This window comes from Epinephelus lanceolatus, chromosome 1 (assembly GCF_041903045.1).
Source record: "Epinephelus lanceolatus isolate andai-2023 chromosome 1, ASM4190304v1, whole genome shotgun sequence".
NCBI lineage: Eukaryota > Metazoa > Chordata > Actinopteri > Perciformes > Serranidae > Epinephelus > Epinephelus lanceolatus.
This window is the reverse complement of record NC_135734.1, coordinates 12,968,329-12,984,371: the sequence shown is the minus strand read 5'-3', so window position 1 is coordinate 12,984,371 and position 16,043 is coordinate 12,968,329. Positions and strand designations below refer to the sequence as shown.

Here is a 16,043-nt window from a genome sequence, read left to right as displayed (position 1 = left end):
TCTTCTCATGATTGACAAAGTTGTCTGGGTTGTGGTTTCTGTTTTGTTCATGTGCTTGTGTGGTTGAGTTTCTTTAGAACTGATAAATGCAGAGAGCAACAGCTTTTTGTAGTGTCAGCACTGGTTTCTCTTTTAACATTAACTTAGCCCACACTAGTGAGCATGTAACCGTGCACCTCATAGTACTGTAGGGCACATGCTCTGGTTCAAATGATGCAAAACAAAGTATATTTTTAGCCCTTTGTTACGGCCCACCGTTTAGGCTGTGTATTGTCTGTCTACTTATTTAACTGAGGGACATTTATTTACAGAATAACATAACCTTAAAGTACAAAATGTTTTCATATCCTCATCTTTGTCTAAAACTACAAGGAGATGGTTTGGCGAGCGGCCCTGTCAGATGGAGCAGCATGTGCAAAGCAGAAGGATGGACACATTTGTATGAATACTAATTAGAAATTAAGGCCTCAGTATTTAGGTTTTTATGTGCTCGTCCAATACAGTACGAGCAGCAGAACTATTAGCGAGAGTTTTACAAGTACAGATATATCACTGCATAGAAACAAGGGCTTTCTAAGTGATATCTAAAAGATTCTGTGGACTACGCTCAGTAATCTTCCCAGTCAACGGGTTTACGACTCGAGGTAAGTGCACTTTCGAAGTTCACAGCCTCTCCAGACAGCAGTGGGCTGCAGCTGTGCTGCTTTAATGCAGTGCTTTCAGGCTCAGATTGTTTGTGATTTTCACTAGAATTAGTGTTTCAGCATCAAAAAGACAAGAAACAATGCAGCAGGACAAATCGTGCTTGTTACATGGCTCCGTTTTTTGTTGTTGTTTTTTGTTTTGTTATTACTGTGTGTCTGTCTCTGTATGTTTTGTGAGAGGTGCTGCAGCAAAAAACAAAAAGACCAAAAAAACCTTCCTTTTTGTTGCTTAAATATCAAACACATAACTTTTATACTGTAGGATGATGTCACTGGTACATTGCAAACAGCAAACAATATACTATGGGACACGATACAAAATGTAACAGGAAACTATCACAACAGCTGTGATGCAGATCACATTTTGTTAATGCAGAGCTCTTCACACATTTCACACATAATCGCAATCACATGGTCATATGTCCTATTGATTGGTTACCCAACATCTCATCAGATAAAAGCCTGTCAGGGGGTAGAAGCCAAAGACAGCAAGATAAAGCAAGAGGAAAGAGATACGAATGCTGGGAAGTCAGTGTGCCGCAGATTAGCGAGGAACTCTCTCATTGACACCGTGATGGACAATGAGTGATAACCCTCACAATACAAACCAAACTAGAACACAGTTGCACACATTGCTCCATTGCACCACTAGTGGTGAAAAACTCCACAAGGTACCTTTTAGTAAAATCTGAGCTACTTGTAGCTAACTTGAGATCGCTGCATTTTTCTACTCCATTACATTTCAGCTGATAATATTGCGCTTTTTACTCCCTACAATTTTTGACAGCTGTAGTTACTTTTTTCATTCAGGACACATGAATATCTTGTAAAAAAAATTAATCCATTGCTATCAATAAATCTACTCAGAAGTATACAAATTTAAAATTAAATTGGTTCCCTTGTTTGCTAAATACAACATTAGAGGAGCTCTATATATTATCAGAGCATATCTGTGATTCAGAAGTTGCCTGCAAACTGCTTTCAACATGAAGGTGGCTGCTAGCTGAAGCTAGCGCTAGTGGCGCTAGCAGCTAGTGGTGCTAACAGTGCGTACAGTGCTAACAGCAGCAACAGTGCTGGCAGAGCTAACATTATTAATCTGTAGGGAATCGGAGGGTGGCTTGCGTGATGATGCTGTTCCACTGTCAGCAGTGACCACATCATTGTATAATGATAACAAGACACCAGACAACAACATTGCTGGCCTAGCACATAATGCTAATTTTTTTTCTAACTGTCTTGAGTTTGGACACTGAAGCTTCAGTGATAAATATCTGTACGTAATGATAATTAGCGTCTTTGTTGCAGGTTGTACATTTACCATAATGTACACACACACCTTTTTTAATAACAGATTGAGTCATAATTGACCTTGCAGTTCGGGGTGTCCTGTCAACAGTTTTACAAATGTTGTTTTACAATGGTCTATGCGGAAAATAGCTTTTGAGCCACAGATGATGATGTTTTGCTGCAATACCACCAAGTGGCCACTGGGAGAAATTAGAAGCAAGGCTTAGTGGTGTTCCTGGGGCACTGGTAACCACCTTATGAGCGCAGTGCAGAGCAATGGCAGTTAGCTAGCCAGTGGGCTACATGCACTAATATGCACGCGTGGCCGGACCCTCCATCACAACAAAAAACAGAAAAGCTCAGATTACAACACACAGGTAGCATCACTTCATTCTCTGCTAAGGACACCATCAGTCCACTATATCTCTACATAGCAAATAGTGGTTGGCTGCTATAGTAAAGCTTGGGAAATCATATAGGGGTCCTTTAAAGCCCAGGTTACTGCATTAGTAATTACAGTTCAGTAGTATAATGTATATACAGTGTTGTATGAGTGCTTTTGATGCTTTTGATTGAGTAAATTTTGATGAAACATCTCTACTTTTATTTAAGTGCAAGTTCAATGTAATATTTGTAACAGATTATTTTACAGTTTGTTATTGCTACTTTCACCAAATTGAAGGATCTGAATACATTTCACTAATGAAAATATTCTACAGTAAAGAAAAAAAAACAAGACAAAGGACATTTAGTCACTGCTAGTTAACCATTGTTCATTGTAGTCAGAGATACAGTATATCATCTCAAAGCACAGTTCTGACTTTATGTGACTATATGTCTTCAGTCACAATTACATGCTAAACATGTCTGCCGTGTTTCCATCCTGCTCAGATACACTTCATACGCCTCTCTCCCTCTCTGACCACTCTCTCTGTGTCTCTCTCTCAAAGGCTTTCTAAATAAGATGTATAAATAGGCTGATGACACAACTGTGCCCTTCACAAAGACACGAGGAGAGAGAAAAGAGAGGAGAACAGGACTCTGGCTTTAGTCACGGCCGCTTTATTCTTTTGAAAAGTCTGCTTTTCAGAAGCACAGGTTAAAAAGCAGCCATTTTTTTCTTTTCATCTCTCTCTCTCTCTCTCTCTCTCTCTCTCTCTCTCTCTCTCTCTCTCTCTCTCTCTCTCTCTCTCTCTGAAACAGGTCGTCTATTGTGGCGGCTAGCGAAAGGCTACTGTGGCATTTATCAGAGAGGAGGAGGGGGGGAAGAAGACAAAACACACTCCCAATAAAGAGATAGAACAAGAGAAAGGGAAGAAAGGATGTGTATGAAGGCCACTTTTTTCTTTTCCTTCACAAAGCCCCCCCACCCCCACTCCCTTTCCACCCCCTACTCCTTCAGGCTAGCTCAGACAAAGGAGGCCCGACTCTCACAATGTGCTCTCTCCTTTAGCCCGGCACACTTTATATCCTCACTCCATTCACTGCCACTTCTTGAGAGCACCCACGTGTGCACAACGTATGTGTGTGTGTGTGCGTGCATGTGTGTTTTATGGAGTTTGTAACGGTGGTAGTGGGGGTCTATGTTTGCTGAGGGTCTTATAGACCAAGGGGCCAGGGCTCTGAGGTGTTACTATGGAAACGCCTTTGAGCAGTAAGGAGCACAACAGGTGATTCTGCTGAGGGCCTGTTCGTCTCAGCATTGAGAAACCGCGGGAGGTCTATGCTGTGTGTGTGTGTTTGTGTGTGTGTATGTGTGTGTGTATGTGTGCGTGTGTTTCACAAGTATAGCTGCTGATGCCACAAACAACTTAGTGCCATAGGTCTTAACCAGCTCCAATAAGCTGGAGATCATGTCTGAAGTTGCCGGCTGACCGCAGTAATGACACGCTGCCTGGCTTCACACACAGGCCCGGCTCACAGACCTGACTACACAGCAGATATGTCTGGATAGTGTCTGAAAATAGGAAAACACAGGAGGAACACTGGTGGAACAAAAAAATAAAAATCCATTGAATCTTTTGTTGTTGTTTATAAAGCACAGACTCAATGTCAAGCCAGTCAATTCAAGAAGCAGAAAAAAAGATGAAAGCAGGGCCGTGAACATATATGCTCACCATTCTCACAGCGCTGTTTCTGGCCTCAACAAAAACGCTCTAAAAACCTGCTCTGTGGAGAAGTGAGGGGTTGATCTGACTGAGAGGCCGAGGACAGTGTTGGCAGACAGTCTGTCACTCAAAGCAGCCTGTCCCTAATTATGCATAACTTAATAAAACATAAATGGGTGAGTTACATAAAAATTCACCCATGTACGGTTGCAATGAACGGGGAGGGTCATTTCGTACAATCAAACTTTGGACAAAACTTTTTTAGGAAACCAAAACATTTCAGTTAACTTTTATGAACTGTGAACACACTGAAATAGTGACAGCCACAGCTACCTGGAGTTAACCATGGTTAGTTTCCCTAACCAACGTGGTCAACATGGCTGCAACTTAATAACATTTAAACAGGTAAGTCATATAAAAAGCCCTTTAGTTTGAGTAAAGTTTGCTAAAATCTACAGCGCTCAGTCACTTAAAGCTGCAGTTGGTAACTTCAAAAGAGCTGGCTCTGTGACTGGAGTCAGGTTGGACACACTGGAGGAGGTGGTGGAGAGATGCACACTGAAGATTTTCGAGGCCATCATGAACAACCCAGATCATCCACTCCACAACACCTTGATGGACCAAAAAACTGTGGTGGACAGCTCCGCTCTCTTCGATGCAGGACAGAGAGATACAGAATATAGAGATCCTATATACCAACAGCCATCAAGCTCTATAATTTTTTGACATATAATAGATGAGCTGAAGATAACTGAATTTCCCCTTGGGGATGAATAAAGTTATTCTTATTCTTATTTTATAAAAATAACTCTTGTCATAATTGCTAAAATTGTCAACAAATCCTGACAGTAGTACATGAGACACTTGACCTGTTAAAAAAATCCTCCTCCTCCTCGTAATGCTTCTGAAAGCATTTGCAAGAATCTACCGCAGCTGAATGTAAACAACCAATCAGAGCCGAGGAGTCTCTAACGCAGCTGTCAGTCACAGCTTGTGAACTGCGATCAAACTGTCAAACTAGGCAGCGTTGATCAAATATAAATCAAGATTCTGTTTCTGCATTGCCTGTTTCTTGCCTCAGATGTTTACAGAAACATACTTTAGTGTACTGTTTAGCTTTTTTTTAACAGATTATCTGTCTCATGTACTACTGTCTGGACAAAATGACAATTTCAGCAAAAATTACAAAAAAAAAAGTTACCCTACTATAGCTTTAAGTTAATTGCTTTCACCTACTTCAGATTGACACTGTGTATTTGTGACCTGTTTTTTAAAGATCTGCATTTTCAGTAGGACCCAATGGGATATGGTGTCGCACAAAAGGTAGAGATGAATATGACTTGCTCTGCTCCGCTTAAGACAAAGCAAAGCAGGTTGGTAGAGAAGCATTGGTGGTCGAAAAAACAGTCATGTTTAATCCGAGTCATTACGTAGAACTCTGGAGATCGCACAAACAAACAACAGGAGCCACTCGAGTTAATGATGACATCAGGGTTAAACAATGTAAAGTGCATCATGTGATCCAGTTGTCAAACTGGAGCTGCTAAGTAACGCTTGCAAACTAATAAAATCATAATAAAGAAAATTCACTTTCTACATTTCTACTTTTTTTAATTTGATTCTCTTGTTGTCAAACACAAGCTACTAGAAAAAATATTGCTTTGTAACTTATGGGGAGAGTTCAGCATTCGTCACACAGTCTGCAGGAGTCTTTGTTTTTGGAGCTGACAGGCTGATAAAGTAGCTAAATGCCACATACTGAAATTTATCTGGGTGGTTTCTCCTTCAATTGTGTTACACTTCAGCTCATGATAAAACCAACATACTGTATGTGAAAAAGAATTAAAACATGGGGGGAAAATCTTTATCTGACAGAGGAACAACAGTGAGCAGCAAACAGAGGGGGTATAATAACACAAGTTTAAGGCATGTAACTGACAGTGTATATGCTCGTACAGCCCTCATCTACGGCTTCACCACTGCAACAATATCTACATCAGTCAGCTTTGTTTTTGTCTTCTTTCTGACACAGTGAGGTATGCCGTGCATTTTCTGTTTATTTCCCCGGTGACTTTACAGGTTCGACATGGCATTATTTAAATTGAGATGTTGAGAATGGCAGGGGACACATGACAGGGACGGAGTTATCTCAGTGTCTCACTGCACAGGACGTAAAAGTGAGCGCATGATTTTCAAGAAGTTATCAAGCAGATGCGATTAGTGGACGATAAGATTGCAGAGAAGCTTATCTTATGTTCTCTGAGATCTGTCAGAAACATATTTCACTTTACTGAAACAAAGTCATGTAGGAAAGGAAAAGAATTTAAAGCGGTATCACTGTGAGACAACTTTTCTATTTATGAGGTGCTAAAAGATATCAAACACCTAAACGCACCATAGTCATAGTTATATTATAGTTCAAAGAAGTTTTTACAGCACACCTGGTTTAAATGATGGGGAACTGCCCATTGGTTCGACATCCCATTGGTTCGACATCCCATTGTTCCGACCATATTAAACTCATTGTTCCGAAGTCCGTTCTGAAATCATCATGATGCCCTGTGGTTAAGGTCTGGTTAGGTTTAGGCACAAAAACCACTTGGTTGCGGTCAGGAAAAGATCATGGTGTGGGTTAAAATGAAAAAGAAAGTGACAAACACATAAGCCGTGAGCCTGCTCTGCCTCAAGCCGGTCGCGGCGCACCATACGCCCGCCGCGAGCCGTTCAGCACCGCGGACAGTCGGACTAATGGGATGTCGAACCAGTGGGCTGTCGAACCAATGACATGGACCCAAATGATGCACACGTACCACCCGTTAGCTACAAAGCGGCACATAATCGCCTACTGTCACTTTAGATCTCACTGATTATAAATAAAACTGTCTCTGGACATAGGGTTATAGGAAAACAGAGCGCTGTTGTTTGAGTCCTGGGGAAAGTCATGTAAATGAACCAGGAAACTGGTTTGTTTTTATTTGTGCCTGCCAAGTTCATGTATCAATAGCGGGTTTGTGAATTCTCATGATCTGGGCAGGAATAAACAAATTGGCTGGAAAAAAAGATCTTCAGTCATGGCAAACAAAACAACCATCAGTGCGCTCTTCTCTGATGGCAATGCAAATCTGCTGGTGAGGACTGAAAAAGTTGTAAAAGAAACTGAAAACTGAGCCTTTTTCTGTCCCTGTAATTGTGCAGAAGATCAAACTATGTTACTTCTGTCATAATCCACACACTTTTGTCATTAAAGCTCTACATTTATCATATTTTAACACAAAAACCTTTCACTTTTTAACTCTTAAGTCTCTTTAAATTAACAGGCAGATTTTACAAGGCTTTACTGGTTCACATAAACCTGCTCATTCATGTCTTGTGCTAAACAATACAGAGCCGTTATGTGACGAACATAATGGGAACAGTGAGACAAAAGAAACCTGTAGTTATGAACAAACATCAGAATAAAAAAAAATAACACACACACTCCCCAACAAAAGCTTCCCTCTCAACTCTATATTTAATGAAACACACCTTAGTCCTGTAGGAGCTTGCATATGACATTGCGTGCTGAATGAAAACACTTGCATTTCACACAGGCTTTCACACGCACATAGGAAAAGTTAAGAAATCTCTAGTGCTGTTTTTTTTTTCTTTCTTTCTTTCTTTTTTAGGGATTAGAAAGTGTTTAAAAGTGGCATGTGAAACGCAGGGCAGCGTTCAACAACTCTTCCGTTCTTTCTTCTTCAAAAGTGATTTACAGCCGTTGATAAATAGCCTGCCGTGGCTGAAAGCGCGGGCTTTGCTCCTGCATTATTAGCGCATTATTATGAGCTTATGACAGCATTCATGGACGAGTGAGTGCACATCAGAGTGCAGCTGGCATAACATAAATGCACTTTGCAGCGGCGTGTGCAGGACAGAATGAGGTCTTACAAATATCATTCAAAATCCCTGTTTAATCTTCAGCTTTATAGAATACAAACCTAAACATGTGGATACTACACTGCTGCTGTCACACACACACACACACATGCACACGCTCACACACACACCTTATCAGATGCTTCAACAGTGCATCTGCCTCAGAACCAAACACATGAAAGCATATATTTAACCGTGTGAGCAGAGAGGTAAATTAATCTTCCTCATGTTATTGAGGTTTTTTAAAAAAGTTGTTGCACATGAAACAGGAATCTTACCTTCAGGGCGTGTGTGTGTAGATGCTTGAAGGATTGTGTGTGTGTGTGTGTGTGTGTGTGTGTGTGTGCAGCTGCTGTTGTCTCTAGATGAGAGTGGCCCATCATCAGTTTAAGTCTTGTACTTTATCACCCGCCCAGCGGGAGCCACTGTGTGCACGCTCACATGTGTGTGTTTCCTACAGTCATCTTTTTTCTTCCTCTATTAAGGCAACAGGTGGAAAGTGTCTTTTTAAAAAAGTCCCGAGAGGAGATGTTAAGATAAGGCAACAGTAATCAAATAACCTTTTCACCTTAAGAGATGAATTCTAAGACCTTCTCCTAACACATTCAACATCTCTGCTTATAATTCCTGCTCTTTCTCACCCTGTTAGCCTCAAAGGTTAAACAAAAAAAAAAACGAAGACACTTCGCACCTTGACACTTAAAGGGTGACCAAGAAGCTCTCACAGCAGGCAGTTCTTATAAAAAGAAGCAGTTCTCAGCACTTCACTGAATGTTCTGGATTTTGTATTTGTGATACTGATGTACAGAATCATTAAAGAGCACATGTTGGTGGGTCAGAGTGGCTTAACGTGAGGAGAGCAGGCTGTTACACAATGCAAAAGAGGACACTGTGAGGCATAGAAACTGTCTGTGATAACACACTTATCAAGGATTTAGTGAAGAATTAACTTGAATAATCTCATTTTATCCGCTTTTTAAGTCACAGAGTTGAAGAGAAACACCTTCGTCACCTCTGCCTGAATAGAGACCTGAATTAAGAAACTTATTAATTCATAATTGACACCACAAAAGCTTGCATCAAACTGATGTCACCACCTCCACCAAACCTCTGAGCAATAGACCATCACTGCTTTAAAGTACAGCTGCAACTGCTAATTATTTTCTGGATTTCTGAATGCTTTTGTGTGTTAACTACAAGAGGACAGTAAGAAACATGCCAAAGGTGACATATTAAAATAAGTGAATAAAATGTTCTGTTTACAGTAAGACAAAGAAAAGCCTTTTTTTTGCCATTTTTGCTCGAAAAAATTACTGAAACATTCAACTGATTGACAAAATGGTTGCAGATGAATTTTCTGTTGACAGATGGTAATACTGTCGGATTGTTTCTATTTTCTGTATTTTTTAAATTTGTGAAATCACAAGAATTCAAGTGTATCAAGTAATGAAGGATTTTAAGAACTGAGAAACATGTTACATTGCTGTACAAGACAAAAAAAAGTCAGGTGAGTACACACTGTAGTGCATAATTCAAACACCTTTTCATTTCTCTGTGCTCTCACACAGCTTTTAAGTATACAGTCCCTAAAGAGGCAATGTGCAGTAAAAAACTAAATTGTAAGTGATTTTTTTGTTTGGTCAATTCTAGTCCATTTTAAAGGATCTATACAACACTTTTCAACTTGTTTTAACTTACAGATAAAGATATAGATAAATACAGATAAATTACTGCTTATTACTGCTTACGCATCTTAACTGGATATTATTCATGCGCGTTTGTAGTGTGTGTGTGTGTGTGACAGTCGTCTGAGCCTGTGTGTGTGTGTGTGTGTGTGTGTGTGGCCTGGTTAACTCAGAAAGAGAAAAGATAATGAGTTTAGCAATCAGTCAGAGCTGGGTGATATGATGAAGATCATCCTCACAATATTAAAATGTTGCCAATATGGTAAATATGTGCACAACCATTCATACAATTGTTAACAATTATTCTACTTAAAAATGAATTTGTCAAATGTTTGCATAAAAAATGTAAGAAAACAGTGAAAACTGTCGAGCCCAGTTTCTTAGAATTCAAATTGGTGTCTTCAGGTGTTACGTTTTGTCCAACCAACAGCAAAAACAGGCAAGCAACAAAAGGATTGCTACTGATTATCGTTTCAACTCTACAAATGAAAAGCTTCAGTAAATAATTTTGCCAATTTTTTATTCACTACTATTACCACTATTAGCAATTAATCAATTAGTTGATCAAAAGAAAATGAATCCCGAACTATTTTGATTAATTGATTAATCGTTTCAGTCATTTTTCAAGCAAGAACTTCAACTATTTGCTGGTTCAAACTTCTTAAATATGAGAATTTGCTGCTTTTCTTTTGCATTTATGATAGTAAATGAAGAGTCTGTCAGTTTTGGACTGTTGGTTTGACAAAAGAAGCAAATTATAGATGTCACTTTGAGTTCTGGGAAATTGTGATAAGTATTTTTCATACTTTTTTGAAATTTTATAGACTAAACAATTAATTGATTAATCTTGAAAACAATGGGCAGATTAGTCAAAAATAAAACAATCATTAGTTGCAGCCCTACTGCTGAGTCATTCATTCATTTGGAAGGATAACATAATATGAGCATATTTAAGAAGTATGATTCAGTTAAAAGTTGATGAACAAGTCTGTTTCTTAGTCGTTGAATAAGCAGTGAAAAAAGTGAAAAGTTTCTGTGCGAGACGTCACATGAGGATAAAACTGTTGACTGCCAGCGTGTTTATCAGCCAGTCAACCAGCTGAGTGTTTTAATGTTCACACTTCTTGTGATTCTTCCAAAGGAGACAATACAGCCAGAGGGTTTTATTTAAAGAGATCATAAGGCTTCCCCGAACCCAGCATTGTTCTGTGTGATTGGCTTGGCCTCACACTGCGCTAAAGGAGAGGCTGAGGAGTACACACACACACACACACACACATACAGACACACCATTATTCTCCATTGTGATGTTTCTCTGTGGACTCCTGGTTCAATAGGATTGAGAGAACAATGTCCAGAGGATATAGGAGGTCAGGAGGAGAGAGGGGGAAAAACCTTTGTCTGCTCTGCTGCCCTTGTGCAGACGTCCCATGTATAGGAAATGGTACACACACACACATGCACACACACAAGCACATGCACAAATCATTCAAAACGCAAGGAAACAAAGTCAAAAGTCTAACGTGAGTATGAAAACAGGTAAGAGGTTTTCTAAATTACAATCCTGTGGAGTGCATTAACGTGATCATAACATGAATGGAGGATGGAGAAGCTCTATAAAAACACAACACCAATACGGGAATTGATTTTTTAGGAATTTCAGAAATACAATAATGGTATACGAGCCGATAGAATATTTGTGTACATAAATATAAACTACAAATCTTGATATGGATTCTTTACATTTCTTTTTTTAAACTGTGACCAATATACATACAAATCAGGGTGTTTTACAGTGTAAACATACACCAATAAATCCAACCCGATCACCAGAAAAAAATGTTGGTGTTATACATTTTCTGCAAACCATGGATACGTTACATTTTCATGTTATTATCATGTGTAAAGCTTAGGCAGTATCATGGTATCACAATATACCGGGGTACTAAGGAATCCTGACGGTATGATTTTCAATATTTCTATAAATACAGGCGCTTATCAAACCCAGATGGAGAGGCTGAGGGGTTGCGACACACACTAACACCGTCATACAACATACACCCTGGTGAAATGTCAGGAAGGTATTAAGGTATGAAAAAACAGATACCACAGAAGCCTACTGTGTAACAGACATGTTGAAACTTTACATTTCAACAGTGCTGTGGTTAACATGTGGTGAAGTTAAGGCACAAAAACCACCTGGTTAGGTTTAGGAAAAGTTAGTATTTTGGCTTAAAATACCCGCTTTTGGTGTCACAATGTTGGCTGGAGACACAGCTATGTCTTGGTAAAATACAACTGTTTTTTGTGGCACTGTCAGCAACGGGCTGTTACAAAACATCCACGTGTGATGGCTAAAATGCTGCTGGAAACACAGCAACGACTTGCTAAAAAACAACCCTTTTTGTTGTTAGTCTTGCACAGTGCTCTGTAGCTTAGCAGGCAGTTGCCAAGGTGTCATGGCATCCACCATCCCCCTCCATCTCCTGATGACAGAGTCAGCTCACATACATCACTTTAGAGAAGTTACATGAGACATGGAAATGTAATGTATCCATGTTTTGCAGAAACATACAATGCTAACATTTTCTTCTGGCGACTGGACTGATATATCCGCAGTGGGCTGATATCAGCCAGTAAATGGGCCTGGCTGACTTATCGGTCTAACTCTAATCACCATTACTTTCAAGTCCCAATGTTAACCATCAGATTGTTGTTTAGAACAGATTACTGCTGTTCTAAAGGTCATTTAAAATCCTCAGAGACTCTCCTCAACATCTGCATGAGAAAGTTTCCTGCGCAGGTAGCAAGACGTAACACATGCCCGTGTCATTTTTTTTTTCTTTAAAGAAACAGTGACATATATAATTGTGACAGATTTTTCATTTTGGTTCATGTTGTACAAATTGAGACAGGAGATTAGTCATTTCTGTCTCTCGTTTTTGTATTTGGAAAAAGACTCAGGGAAATGTGTTTTAAAGCTTTTTTCCACAGTGGACTGAATATCTGCTCATTCAGACGGTGAGAAAGGTCTTTGAGGATTTGATAAATACCTTCAAAATAGCACTAAGAGTTGTTCAACAACCTTCAGACATCACTGGATATTGAACTTTTAGGAATATTGGATGCTGAGTTCTGTATCTCTAACGTGATAGGAACACATGAGAGCCATAAAGTGGGACAAAGTTTGTTAACTGGTTAGGTAGTATGGAGCATAAGTGCTGTTGCCGTGGTTACTGTTGACCGGTTTAAGTTGTCCTGATGTCGGATTTTAACAGACACCTGTCTGCCAAACACAACTATGATGTAAGACATGATAGCAGTGCTCTACCTGAGTGACAGAGACAGAGAAAGAGTGAGAGCCTGGAACACCTTTTGTCCTGCGTGAACTCATTCACCTGAGAAGACAAAGCTCTACAAGAGACAGAAGAAGGGGGGGGGGGGGGGGGGGGGGGCAGAGGTGAAGGGTGAAATGCCAAACCACTCCCTGAGATTATCCTGCATGTTTATGTCAGAGTTAGAGCAGAGGTATATAGTCCACAGTATGTGCACTGCTCCATCCTGTCCTCGCTGTGGAGGCTAAAAAGCATGATGGGAGCGTGTGCATGTGCAAGTATAGAGATGCAACATTACTGTCTTTCTAACTGGCCTGAAAATAAAGAGAAAGAGAGAAAAGAAAAGGAGTGGTGGCAGCAGTGGGGGGTGTGAGGATGGGAGTGAGGAGCGAGTGAGGAAAAGAAAGAAGATTGACGGAGAGAAAGGTCAGGGACTCCCCACTGACGGATAGCTTTGTATGCAGCCAGCCACTGTAAAGACGAGCACACGCACACTCACGCAAATCTACAACTTCACTGTTCACTTCCACCCCCACTGTGGCAGAATGCCCACTGGCTTTTCCTTACTTTGTACTCTGCGCTGAGGCAGAGAAGTCACCTCTGAGCTGGTCACTTTACGCTCATGGTGTCCTCAACTGTTTCGCATATCGACAGCTTTAGTATGTGATCAACATCACACCCTTATGTGTGACCCCTGTCAGATGCAGCGGACCCCTGAATGCTTTCAAAGCACCCATGTGTACGACCCAAAGCACCACTGACCTACAATATCCCCATGCTTCACATACTGCATGTAAACTATGTAAACTATGACTACTCTGTGCAGCATGAGCCTTACATAAACGACACACTAACCGGACAACTGATAAATGACAGTAAGTGCTCCCTCTCACTGAGACGACCTCACATCCCTCCAACACTTGATAAAGTTCTAACTCTTCTTCCTAAACTTCAGTGAATCAGCTGGAGAACAAAAAAAGAGGGTGTTAAAAGCAACAATGTTGCTGTTAAAAGCAACAATGTTGCCGCCTGTACCTATTCTCAGTGAACCTGCTGATATCTGCTCATTTGCATCTGCCAACAGGGCTGACATCATCATCATCATCACCATCATCTCCCCCTAACTGTACACTGCCAGTCGGAAGAATCTCCTGTGTGGCACATTCAGGGAAGGAGACATAAAGATGTCACAGAGAGAGCAGAGTGGAGAGAAGTGGGTACAACTTAGAATAAACTGGACCATGTGTTTGTTTTATTACGGAGGAAAGCTGAAATAGAAGTTTTTGGAAGTTGGGAGTTCATGCATGGGGTGATTGCCCAACCATGTCCCTTTTAAGCTGCTAGATGGTTCACACTCTCACAGATCCACACCTGAAATTCAAGAGAAGTTTTGAACGCAAAGGCTGCGTGACACTGAGACTTTGAGTGAGTTGTAATGTGCGCAGCTTCCTCACATCTACAAGGTTAGTTCATGACAAAGATTAGTTGTTACATTTCACCGATGTGCAATCAAGCCTTCACTCACCAGTCCCGGTGCGCCCTGAGCTCGCCACGAGAAAAAAACTTCCGTCCTCCTCCTCTTCCTCTCCCGCTTTAATTCCTCACTGCATTCAAAGCACGGTGGTTTGGGACGGAGGCTGCTCGGTACGTGTGCTGACTTCTCTGCCCCCGGTCCTTCAGAGTGGAGAGAGCCGGTCGGTGGTGGATGTTGGTGTTAAGAGGACGGCGGGGAGTAAAGAGAGAGAGAGGGGCGGAATACTGCTGCGGTGCGTAAATGTATTTGAGACAGAGAGCGCAGCGCTGCTCTCACTCACTCACCCTCTCACTCACTCACTCAGTCCCGGTGACTTTGTGTCTATCCACTGCTCTGGGTTTCCAACATTCATCGTCCGCAGCGCCCTGCCGCTCACCTCCCACTTAAAGGGAGAGGGACTGATTTCCAGGTGGTGGCGGAGGGGACACAGAGGGAGGGAGGGGAAACAAACCCAAACGATTATCCGTCACTGGCGGCTTGTTGCAGTTATACACAAATCGGTCGGACTATCGATAGCTATTGATGGGTTAGTCCTGATCAATTGACAGCCTTTTCTCCTCCTTTGGATCCATATCCAATCCAATATCTATTCACAGAAATGTTCACTTTAGTTTAGCTCAGTTCGATTGTATGGGAGAGGATTAGGGCCAAACGTGGGGGCAACAATAGAGACGTTTTTTGTTTTCATTATGAGAATAAAATCAAAATGTCATGACAAAGGTCAAAATCGTGCGAAAAAGATAAACCATTTTTAGAATAAAGTCAAAATGTCAAGAGTTAAGTTGAAATATCACTAATACAGTTGAACTATTTTGGAAATTAAGGCTTAGTTTAGTGAATAAAGCTGAAATACCATTTTTAAAATAAAGTTCAAATGTCGAGAATAAAGTAAAAATATCAAAAATAAGGCTGGAATGTTAAGACTTAAGTCAAAATGTCGTGAATAAAACTGAAATACCAATATAAGAATAAATTCGAGATATCAACGATAAAGTTGAAATTTTGAGAGTAAAGTCGAAATGTGAATAAAATTGAAATTCTGTTTTGAAAATAAAGTCACAATATCAATGATGAAGTTGAAATTTTGAGAGTAAAGTCGAAATATCAGTGACAAAGTCGAAATGTTGAGAAGAAAGTTGAAATACCATTATGAAAATAAAGTCACAATATCAATGATAAAGTCAATATGTCGAGAATAAAGATGAAATATAGGAATAAAATTGAAATACTATTTTAAGAATAAAGTCTTAATTGATGATAAAGTTGAAATGTTTGGAATAAAATCAAAATAACATTTTGAGAATAAAGTTGAAACATCTACAATAAAGTCAAAATTTCGAGAACAAAGTCAAAATGGCAATAATAAAGCCGAAGTGTCGAAAAAATCTACCTGAAATACCATTTTGAGAATAAATTAGAAATGTGAATAACATTGAAATGTCGAGAATAAACCTGACATTTCAAGATTGCAG

At 40.2% G+C, this 16,043-nt stretch overlaps 1 protein-coding gene across 4 annotated transcripts in view; it reads right to left on the bottom strand.

Annotated features, from left to right (window-relative positions):
- sox13 (SRY-box transcription factor 13) overlaps positions 1 to 14,946 on the bottom strand; it is a 61,284-nt gene extending 46,338 nt beyond the window's left edge. For 2 of the 4 annotated variants that reach the window (XM_033627633.2, XM_033627635.2), the window contains exon 1: positions 14,563 to 14,945. The gene's annotated coding sequence lies outside the window, so the exon portion shown is untranslated. Of the gene's footprint in view, positions 1 to 8,295; positions 8,386 to 14,562 lie in introns of those variants that run through there. The other 2 variants (XM_078175925.1, XM_078175984.1) reach the window with 2 other exon arrangements.
- Between the last annotated feature and the right edge of the window lie 1,097 nt (positions 14,947 to 16,043).